Source organism: Gossypium hirsutum, chromosome A13, assembly GCF_007990345.1.
Source record: "Gossypium hirsutum isolate 1008001.06 chromosome A13, Gossypium_hirsutum_v2.1, whole genome shotgun sequence".
Taxonomy (NCBI): domain Eukaryota; kingdom Viridiplantae; phylum Streptophyta; class Magnoliopsida; order Malvales; family Malvaceae; genus Gossypium; species Gossypium hirsutum.
The window spans coordinates 45,345,541-45,357,833 of NC_053436.1; the positions used below are offsets into that span (position 1 = coordinate 45,345,541).

General features: G+C 35.5%; 1 non-coding gene across 1 annotated transcript; it reads right to left on the reverse strand.

Annotated features, from left to right (window-relative positions):
• Positions 1 to 311: 311 nt before the first annotated feature.
• LOC121213090 (small nucleolar RNA R71) lies at positions 312 to 416 on the reverse strand. Its single transcript, XR_005908459.1, has one exon. It is a non-coding gene; the product is annotated as a small nucleolar RNA R71 (small nucleolar RNA).
• Positions 417 to 12,293: the final 11,877 nt, after the last annotated feature.

The following is a 12,293-nucleotide window of genomic DNA, read 5'->3' on the forward strand; positions in this document are numbered from 1 at the left end:
CGCGTTCGACTCCGGCAACGGTCTCGGGTACGGGGTGTTACAAAGCCAACCATGACCCAAAACAATTTGTAGTTCTGTGAAAAAATGATAGAGGATCCGAGTTAGCATTTAAAATGGCTCATCTAGCTTTGTGATGCCTTTAAATACAATGGGGTCATTGATAATGTTATTTGTCTTTAGTTGTTCCCATTTTCATAAATTGATAACGTATTTTCTTGGCTAGGTTTGCAGGCACTAGGGTCGATAACGACATGGGACAAACTCGTAGAAAAATTCCTACAAAAGTTCTTCCCCATTAGCAAAATTATTTAAATCAGAAGGGAAATTTCGATTTTCAAACTGTTAAAAGGAGAAAGCCTTCATGAAGCATGGGAGCATTTCAAGATGTTGATTCAGAATAGCCCACACCAAGGATTACCTGAGTGGTTATGACTACAAACTTTTTACAATGAGTTGGATGTGCATCTGAGGCCTGTATTAGATAAAGTAGTAATAAGAGCCTTGATGAATAAAACGTACGAAGATGTGTACGAGCTAATAGAGAGTATGGCAATGAATTCTTACCAGTGGCCAATTAAACGTCATACATATGGCCAAAGACCATCTACAGTGAAGGCTGTTCAGCAATATGATAGATACTAACAATTATTGGACAAAATCAATCGAATAGAGGTTAAAAAAGATGCACCGGATATTTATGGAGGAGACAAACCGCTCTTCTACTATATTAATAATCCTATCGATGATGTGAACTCTATAAAAAATAAGGGTGGAAATCCTTATTCAAATACATACAATCCTAGATGGAGAGATCACCTGAACCTGAGATGGGGAGGAAACCAAGGAGGATATACTAGCTCGAATCAAGCTAAAAACACTAGCTATCAACCTTCTTATTTGCAAAAACCTCAGATAGGGCCAACCCAAGTGACCATACTGTATGTGGTAAACGTCTGGATAGAATCGAAGGGGAGATGATGTCAATAAGAACGAATGTGAAGCAGGTGCAGCTTGAGTGCACCAATTCAACAAAAAATATTGACTAAACTTGAAGATCAAATGAGCCAATCGATGAGGATGATAGGAGACATAAAAAGGTAAATTGAATGAGTATTCCTAATAATACCAAAAATAATCCTCGTAGAGAAGGGAAGGAGCATGTGAAAGCAATAGCGCTTTGACCAGGTAAAGTACTAAGTAGCCCAGAAAACCCAACTCAGGAGGCAAATATGGAGAATATTGATGATCTTCAAGAGAGACCCCTAGAAGCGAATCATGAGCTTGAACCAAAAGAAGTAATTGTATCGGCAGTTGAGCCAAAAAAAGAAGCAACTAAAGATTCTATCGTTGCAAAGATACCATTTCCTTCAAGATTAGAAAAGTAGCAAATATAGGACAAGGATGAGTTTGCAAGTTTTTAAGCTTGTTCAAAACATTAAATGTTAACCTGCTTCTAATTGAAAATTGAGAAAGTTCTTAAGTATACCAAGTTTTTAAAGGAAATCATGTCTAGGCATAGGAAAATTAAGGTAAGTGAACAAGTATATATAAGCGCTTCTATAGTGCTATAATCTCGAGACAGTTTCCCCAAAAATTGAAAGACTTGGAAAGTTTTACTATTCCCATAGAGATAAGCGAGCAAAGGTGGAGTGGCACGATAGACGATGGACTAACACTGATAGAACTGAAGAATTATCCATCTGTAAAATTAATAATACTATTGGATGAATCCAACAACAAAACTTAAAATATTTGAATTGTTTTTTATTTTTTTTGTAAATTATTGTATAATTAATTAATTTTTTAGTTTAGGCTTTAAGTTTTTATTAATTTTATGTTTTATAGAAACCATAACACTCTAGAAATTGTATTTTTGGGTGAAAATAGAGCTGGTGTCACAACACGGTAGCCCGGTGTCGCAACACCAATGAAAAATTTGACGAAATGAAGGAAGTCACTTTGATGTTTTGACACGAACTTTGTGTGTCCCGACACCGAAGCTAGGATACCCAGGAATCCAAAAGACCATAGTGTGTTGCAACATCGAACCCTAATGTCGTGACAACGATCAACTACCAGGGATGTCGCGACATAGAACCCTTGTTTCATGACATCACTGTAATTTTCTAAAGGGTTGACCCAACCCATTCGCGCAACCTGATCGCTTAAAATCCACTTTACCCGATTTTCAACCTTTAAAACACTTATTTTATAACCTAATTACATATTCTTCCATTATTTAAACCTCTCTTAACTCTTCTAATATCCCAAAACCTCTCAAATCCCTTAAACCCTAAAATTCATTTTTTCAAATCTCTTAAACCCTAAAAAATCATTTTTCTCTTTCTCTTTTTGATTTATTTGGAAAATTTATTCTTTTGAAGCTTATTTAGTGTAGGAAAGAACAAGAACAACAAACAAACAAACGTGACGAGGAATCTAACAACTTATACAAGGTTAAGGGTTCCCAACTCAACTTTTAATGTTCCATTGAACTTAGTTGCTTGATATTTCATTAGTTAGTAGAAGTAAAACATCATGCCTCCTAGGAAAGCTTGAAGAACTAATGAACCAGAATCATCGGCGATTTCGAACCCCTCTAATTTTCCAAACCCAAGTGTTGAAAAACATTTTGTTGAACTTTAAGGGAAAACTTTTATCCAAGAGAGGGTATTTGATCCGTCAATGATTCTTTGTAAAGAAATATGGCATTTGGTTAGATATCATATGTGGGATTTGTTTAAGAATTTATGCATCCTTACGGGAGTAAGAATCTAGAAATACCGAAGGACATATGTGGGAAACAGTACCCGTGTGAGGGAAAAAAGTACAAGTAACCCTTCAAATTATTTGTGACTTTTATAATGCCCCATACTATGAAAAAGATTTTATTGATGAAACTGATTTAAAATATTTTCGAGACATAGATATGGATAACATTATAAACTTTTTAACTGAAGGAAGGGGCGAATGGAAATATCACCTAGGTACCAACATCCCAACCTCCTTTCATCGAGCTTTAATGTTTCTTGAAGCTAAAATATGGATTAAATTTTTATGCACACGAGTTGTTCCTATTTTAAATGTATCTAATGTAAATACTTTCTGAGCAGTTCTGCTTTGTGCTATTTTACAGAAAAAACAAATATGCATTGAGGAATGGATTTACCAAAATATGAAGAAATGTGTCAGTAGCCAGAAAGCGAGAGTTTTATTCCCTCACTTAGTGATAGCCTTATACAAAAAAGCAAGCATTACAATGGTATCCACAGAACAATCAATGAAGCCATCCTGAAGTACCATTAGTGACACACTGTTCACACAATACGTTAAACTTCAAGCAAAGTAGATAAAAGAGTGGAACAAATGCCAATAGGAGGCGAGAACAACTCTAGCTTCATCTCAAAGGAGAGCAAAATCAACTGTTCAATAAGAAATTAGAGAGAGCAGTCATCCAAAACTAGATTGAATAATAAATTGGATACAGGAAGGGCCCAATCTTTTAGGAGTTTGCACGATAAAACAATATTAGGGTACCCAATTATATGCCAAATATGTTTGGTCTGCCACATCCTAAGTAGGAGGAAGAAACACATAAAAGTGAAGAGAAAAGAGAGGATGACGAGGAAGAGGTAGATGATGAGATGATGAGATGGATTGTGAGGATAATGACTGATTTTTTGTAGATTTGTATTAATTTTTGGATGATTTTAATTTAATTTTTTAATAGTATGATTAATAGTAGATTACTATTTGTTTTATGTTTTGTTCTAATTTTCTATGTAGGAACCCAACATGTATGAGGCACAAATAATTCGAGCTTTAAACAATCAAAGAAGGAAGCACCCACCAATAGCCTATAGAATTATCACGATCAATCGGGTAATTTATTTCCTTACCTTATTAGGGGCTATGATTTTCTCTAAGATCGATCTGAGGTTGAGATAATATTAGTTGCAAGTGAAGGAGGTTTATGTGCCAAAGACCACTTTCAGGACTCGGTATGGGCACTACGAGTTCTTAGTGATGCCCTTCAGTCTTATGAATGCTCCCATCGCTTTCATGGATCTAATGAATAGAGTCTTTCAGCCCTATCTCAATCGGTTTGTTGTGGTCTTCATTGATGACATCCTGATTTACTCCAAGTATGAGTTGGAGTATAAGGAACACTTAGGTTAGTTTTTCAAACCTTACGTGAGAAACGAATGTATGCGAAGCTCAGTAACTGTGAGTTTGGCTCCAAAGGGTAATTTTTTTGGGACATGTGGGATTTGTTGAGGGTATTCGCATGGATCTGAAAAAAATTGAGGCTATCCTAGATTAGAAGTAGCCCAATAATGTTAGTAAGATTCAGAGTTTTCTCAGACTTGCTGGTTATTATTGGAGGTTTGTTGAAGGATTCTCATTGGTTGCGACTTCGATAACTAAGTTATTGAAAATGACTTCACCGTTTAAATAGACTGATAACTAGTAGGCTAGTTTTGAGAAGCTTAAGGCAATTCTAACTCAGGCACCCGTATTGATCCAACCTAAGTCTAGAAAGGATTATGTGGTCTATAGTGATGCCTCTCATTCCAGTTTTGATTGTGAGTTGATGCAAGACGGGAAAGATGTGCCCATGCTTCGAGACAACTCAAGCCACATGAGTGCAATTATCTTACACATGATTTGGAGTTGGTTGTTGTAGTTTTTTCTCTTAAGATATAGAGGCAATATCTTTATGGGAAGAAACGTGTCATCCATACGAATTATAAGAGTCTTAAATATCTCCTCACTCAGAAGGAGTTGAACTTAAAACAGAGGCGTTAGATCAAACTTCTAAAAGACTATGACTATACCATCGAGTACCATTTGGATAAGGCTAACGTGGTGGCAAATGCATTGGGTAAGAAGTCCATGTCTAAGTTGAGGGAAATGTTTGCTAAACTAAGTTTAACAAATGATGGTGGCCTACTTGCGGAATTACATGGGTGACCAACCTTGACTGAGGAGATTAAGTTGAAATAGACTTCAAATTCATCTTTAGAACCTCATGTGAAACTTGTTGAGGAGGGTAAAACTTCAGATTTTGCTTTCAACTCTGAATGAGTTCTGTGTTATCGTGAGAGACTCTGTGTACCTTCTGATTATGAGGTGAGGCAGTGTATACTTAGAGAAGCACACAAAAACTCCTACGCTATGCATCCTAGAGGTAGTAAGATGTATCGGGATCTCCGTGAGCAGTAATGGTGGCAAAGACTTAGACATGATGTGACAGACTTTGTTGCAAGATGCTTGACATGCCAACAAGTCAAGGTTGAACACCAATTTCCTTATTGTTTACTTCAACCTATTCAAGTCTCTTAGTGGAAATGGGAGAATGTCACTATGGATTTTGATAGTGAGCTACCTTTGATGCCATCTAAGAAAGACTTCATTTGGGTAATAGTTGATCGGTTGACTAAGTCTGCCCATTTTCTACCAGTGCGCACCGATTATTCGTTGTAGAGGTTAGCTAGATTATTCATCGTTGAAATTATAAGACTTCATGAGGGTACCCATGTCTATAATTTCATATCAAGATCCTTGTTTCATGTCACGTTTTTGTAAGAGTCTACAGGAGGCCCTTGGCACAAAATTGAATTTTAATACTGCTTACCATCCGCAGTCTGATGGATAGTTTGAAAAGCTTATTCAAATTCTCGATGACATGTTACGAGGTTGTGTGATCAATTTCTAAGGTAATTGGGAGGAACATCTACTACTTACGGAGTTTGCATATAATAACAGTTTTCAGTTAGCATTCAGATGGCTCCAGGTGAGGCACTTTATGAACGCAAGTGTAGGACACCTTTGTGTTGGACAGATTTAGAGGAAAAGAAAGTGTTAGGACCAGATCTAGTATAAGAGACTGAGAACAATGTGAAAATTTTTCGGGATCAGTTGAAAGCAGCATGAGATAAAAAAAGTCCTATTCTGACTTGAAGAGGAGGGATATTGAGTTTAGTGTGGGTAACTGATTCTTCCTTAAGGTTTCGCATTGGAAGAAAGTGTTGAGATTTGGGCGTAAGGGAAAGTTAAGTTCGATATTCATTGGACCTTACTACATCGTCAAGAAAGTTAAATCAGTGGCATATCAGTTAGAGTTACCCTTAGAGTTGGATTACATTTATGATGTTTTCCATTTATCTATGTTACGACATTATCGATTCAACCCTTCTCATGTAATCCCAGTTGAGGAGATAGAGGTCCATCATGACTTCACTTTTGATGAAGAACCAATGCAAATTATCGATCATGATGTTAAAGTGTTGAGAAGGAAGCAAGTGCCACTTGTAAAAGTTTTATGGAAAAACCATGGTTCCAGTGAGGCTACCTGGGAGCCGGAAGATGTGATGCGACAACAATATCTTCACATTTTCTCATTAAGTAAATTTTGAGGATGAAATTTACTTTTAAGGAGGGTAGAGTTGTCACATCCCATATATATATTTATTAATATTTGCGCAAGAATGAAAACAAGGAAGTTTCTAGTCTAGTGGTTTAATGACTCTTTAGTTATCCTAATGGTTTAAGGTTCAAGTCCTAATGCTAACACTTTTCTATTTAATTTTTTTTATATTTTTTCCAAGTGACTTAAGTGCTTGCCATCCTCCCCCTAGTTGCCTTAAATAAGTTGATTCATTTCCCCTTTTACGAGTCAAACTTACTTTAAGTTGGGAAACATGATCCCCTTTTATGCTCCTATGTTCCCCTCATTTTCTTTCACTTCATTCTTATCTATTTGCTATGATTTAATGAACCTAGTCATAGTTGACCAAGCTTTCCCCACCTCTTTTCCATCCATACCACTCATTTACTCCTATATTTTTATTTTTTTATTTATTCTTTTTTCATTTTCTCTTATTTTTGACAAACAACCACCGCCTAAAATTCCTCCGCTACGGGCTATAGCTTCACCACCTCTACGCTACTACCCAATATTCTCTTCTCATTATCTTTTCTTTCAGACCACCGCTAGACCATCGTAGCCAACACCGATTTTCATTGGGATTCAGTTTTCCCCCTTTTTCTTTCCGTTTCATTCTCTCCTATCTTATCTACGGATTCAATTATCCTATTTTAATTATTTTGTGTTCAAGACTCATCGATCATATATTTTTGTAGATTGTATATTTTAATTATTTTGTTACTATATTTTTTAAAGAACCAAACAACGCCAATACAAGAGATCCTTAGTATGATAACGAAGGCATCGAATCTAAGTCTCGATTTAAGGGTAAGTAATTGGTGAGAATTATTTCAATGATTAATCTTTAAGTAATAAGTGTAACAACCCAATTTTGGGCCTAGTCGGAACAGTGGTTTCGAAACCACTAGCCCGAGGTCGAAGAAGTTATTTTTAATATTATTTTATGTGTTGGCATGATTATATAAGTGCATGAAAATGTTGGTGAAATAATTTTAGCGATTGCATACTCAATTATGAAAAAGGACTAAATGGCATAAATGGAAAAAGTTTTGTTTTTCTAAAAAATGGTGTTAAATAGCTAAAGAATCATAATTAGGGGTCTTTAAAGGGCAAATAGACCCATTGCAATAGGGTGGTCGGCCATAGGGACAAGAGGAGTCAAAAATTCAAAAATTTAGTATGGCTGTTATTTGATGACATTAGCTAATTGAATAAAAAAAATCAAAAGGGGTTATCTTTCTTCTCCATCTTTTCCACCGAAAATTGAAGTGAAAACCTCCATGGGAGCTTGAAAATTTTCAGTACAATGTAAGTCATTTTGATGGTTATTTTTGCTGATCTTTGTACTTTTGGGACTCTTGTAGCTTAATTTAGCTAATGGATGGACTATTTTGCAAAATGGTTGAAAGTCTAGGGTTTCGCCATGAGAGTGTTCATGTTGTTTTCTAAATTTTTATGGAAGAAAATGAATCATGATTGTTAAACAAACAACTGTTGTGAAGTAGTTTTTATGAAAACCCTAAGTAAGGACCATTTTGCATAAGTTATAAATTATAGGGTAAATGTGCAAAATAATGGGAATTGTGGGCTGCTTCTAGTATAAAAAGAATTCAGCTAGGCTTGGTTAGTGAGAAAATTTGATAAAAATCGATTTACGAGCCTAGAGGTAAAATAGTAATTTTGTGAAAGTCTAGGGACAAAATGGTCATTTTGCCAAAATATGAATTATGAAATGTAGTGACTAATATGATGATTAAATTAGTGAATTTTCATCATTTTAGATCAAGAAATACGAAATCCAGACCTAGACCGGGGAAAGGCCAAGCAAGTAAACTAAATCCAACTAGTCGCCCACTTTTTGTATACCGAGGTAAGTTGTACATAAGTAAGGTAACTTTATCGTTATTATGTGTTTAATGATTTATTTTGTATAATATGGTTGAATATGATTATGAATAAGGCATGATGAAATTAATGCGGTAAATTCCTGGTTGAACCTAGGAATAGATTGGATATCCATGCCATGACAGTTGGGTAATATGTGTGCCAGTATAAGACCATGTCTGGGACATGGCATCGACCATGATATGAGAGCCAGTGTAAGAGCATGTCTGGGACATGGCATCGACATTGATATGTGCGCTAGTGTAAGACCATGTTTGGAACATGGCATCAGCCACGATGTGAGAGCCAGTGAAAGACCATGTTTGGGACATGGCATCGACATTGATATGTGCGCTAGTGTAAGACCATGTTTGGAACATGGCATCAACCATGATATGAGACCCAGTGGAAGACCATGTTTGGAACATGACATCGACGATGTTGTGAGAGCCAGCGTAAGACCATGTTTAGGACATGACATCGGTATTGATATGTTTGCTAGTGTAAGACCATGTTTGGAACATGGCATCAACCACGTTATGAGAGCCAGTGTAAGACCATGTCTGGGACATGGTATTGGTAATGAGACAAGAGCTAGTGTAAGACCATATCTGGGACATGGCATCGACCTCGACATGTGAGTCAGTGTAAGACCATGTTTGAAACATGACATCGATAATTCACCCTCTTGTATAAAGCTTGTCAGATATCCTTTAGTATTCCAAATGGTTTCACGGGTTATTTTAAAAGCTTATGACAATGACATGGAATTATATAATCATGTTGTGAGTGGTATAGGTTCTTATTTGAAACTCATGAGATATGAGTCTAATTATGTTGCCTTGATGGTAAGAATGACATGAGTAAGTTCTAGCTATGAAAATGATCTTAGGACGATATTAAAATCTTTGGTTTATACTTGCGATATATATAAGCATGTAGTGATATTTACCTATGTTCACTCAAGAATGTTGTGTGGATTTATGATATGCATGGTTGATGTAGTTGCTTATTTATATGCAACTTACTAAGCTTTATGCTTACTCCCTCTCCTTTCTATTTTCTTATAGTGCCACCAAGCTAGTATCGGGGATCAAGAGACGTCAAAGGCATCGATCACACTATCACATAAAGCTTTGCTAGTTTAACATTAGATTTTGGCATGTATAGAGACTTGAATCTTTTGTTCAGTGTCTTGTTAGTTTAGCCACAAGGCTTGGCTCATATGATGGATGTGATATTCATTTTGTATAGGCCATTAATATTAGCTAATATTAATTATTATTAAATGCATTTGATGCAAATTTCTCATGGTTCTGGTTGATTTGGTTATATGTGCTATGCTTGGACTGGTTTTGGTTGATATTGTGTAGGTTGGTGCAAGTAAGGGTGGCAAAAAGTCTTGGTAAATAGCCTTATTTTTGTCCACACGGCAGACACACGGGCTTGTGTCTAGGCCGTGTGTGACACACGGTCTGCCCCACGGGCGTGTAGTCCGACCGTGTGTCCCCTGCACCTCAAATTTTATAAGTCAGTATGCATGGTAGTAAACACACGGCCAGAGACATGGCTGTGTGTCTCAGCCGTGTGGAGGATACGGTCTAACACACGGGCGTGTGCCTTGGCCGTGTGCCCTTAATTGGTTGATGACATCAGAAACAGAATGTCATGGTTTTTGCACACGGGCTGAGACACAGGCGTGTCATGGCCATGTGAAGGACACGGGCCATGGACACGGGCGTGTGCCAGGCTATGTGAAAGCTCTTGTAGGTTCGAATCGAAAAATAAATTTGCAAGGCTAAGGACACGGGTGTGTCCTGATATGTTCAGGCCGTGTAAATCACACAGGCCTTCAACATGGCCATGTTAAGAAGACACACGGGCGTGTCGCCCTTCCATACGGGCATGTGCCCCTGTCAGCTTGAAATTTTACAAAGTTTTTCTAGGGTGTACCGATTAGTCCCGAATCAATTCCAAAGTGTGTTCGAGGCCTCGTAAGCCTATAGTAGGGACATTAAGGTATTATGAAAAGTTTTAATTTGGAGTGAAATTTCATATTTAGGAAATGCATGTTTGTATATGTTTAAGTCCGATAACACCCCGTATCCTGTTCCGGCGTCGAACTCAGGTAAGGGGTGTTGCAATAAGCCACATCCGATAGATCTATAACTATAATGTGTTTGATGCGATAGATTCATTTACAGGGTTTATATCCAAGTGAAACCACTTCTCATAGGATTGTGACAATTGGATCTTCAATATAACGTGTGGGATTTAAATCATGTTTAAAGTAAAAGTTGAATTATATTTAGAAAATAAATTAAGGGATTAAAATGGTAAATATACCTTTATATTAGGTAGTGGACTGCATTAATGGGGCATATATGTCTATGTATAATATTTAGTATATATAAGTTATATGATATAATTACTAAAATGAAATTGATATGTATATATGTATTATATAATAATGATAATTATTATTATAATAAAACAAAACAAAAGAAATTAAGAGAACATGCAAATTAAATAGGAAAGAAAAGAAAGAAAAGAGAAAGAAAGAAAAGAGGAGAAAGACACACGGCCATAGGGATCTTAGGGTTCAAATTTAAAATTGGTTAGTCAATTTAGTCCTTTTCTTGTAATTTTTGTAATTTTTATATTTTTGGAATCCTGAAATTTAATACTACCCGACCCATGTTGAAATTTTAGCATTGATTAAGATTTTAAATGTTGTTAATGTTAAATAGTTTTAATATTAGGGATTAAATTGATAGATTTTTAAGCTAGTAATGGAAAAGGATTAAATTATAGAATAAATTGTAAATTTTAATTAATAGGGATTAAATTGTGAAAATTTAAAATTTAAGGGTTTAATTGAAAATAGAGAGCTAAAATTAGCTTAAAGTGAAATTATTATAAAATTATAGGATTAAATGTGAAGAATAAAAATTAGTCTCGATTTAGGGACTAAATTAAAATTTAAGCAAATATTGAGTAAAAATTGGAATATTCAATGTGAAATTGAATTGTGTTGTATTGATGTATTTTAATTGTTTTAATTCCGTAGCTAACGTCATCCCGAAATCCTCGATTAAAAAAGGGAAGGATAAAATCGACGTCGAATAGATCAAAATCCACAGTTTGTATTTTTATAATCTGAACCTAGTTGTTAATTGTTGTATTTTGATTTAATGCACATGGTAAGTGGTTAAGGTGAGTATTTTGGCATTTTGATAGTGAATTGAAATTATAGTTGATTGAAATGGATTGAATTGCTATATACATTATGAAAGTGTTGATTATTTGAATTCAAATGAATATATGTGTAAATGTGATAATGTGCAAATATGAGAATTGGATTTTGGTTGTATTTGAAAAGTGAAATGAAACCCTATTAACTATATTGGGCTGAGTTGGATATAGATGGCATGCCATAGGATAGGAAGAGTTTAGTGATTTCTTCGACTTCTAGTCGATGAGGTACTGGTGCCAATTTGCTTTGGTTTAACCAATAGACACTAGGTGTCAATTTATATAGTGCTGGACACAGTTATTACTTCGGATTTTTCTGATAAGGTACTGGGTGCCAAACTGGTGTGTTGGTTGAATCTGTGTATCCGTCTGAGTCCGAGTCATGTTAATAGTGGTAATTAAATAATAAATTTCTATGATCGATATTGAATGGCATGGTATGTGAAATGGAAATGAGATAATGAATTGAAACATGACAAATGTGATATGTTGTGATTAAATGAAATACATAAGTTATGTACTCATGAATTGAATATGGAATGGATAATGTCATTATATAAGCAAATGTGGAATGATATGTGAAAAGCTATTTATATAGCAAGTGATGTGAATTGAGATATTTGTTAAACAAATCAAATATGATAGCATGTGAAAATTGAGTATAGTATGAAATGATATGGTAATATGCTTGAATTTGAAATGA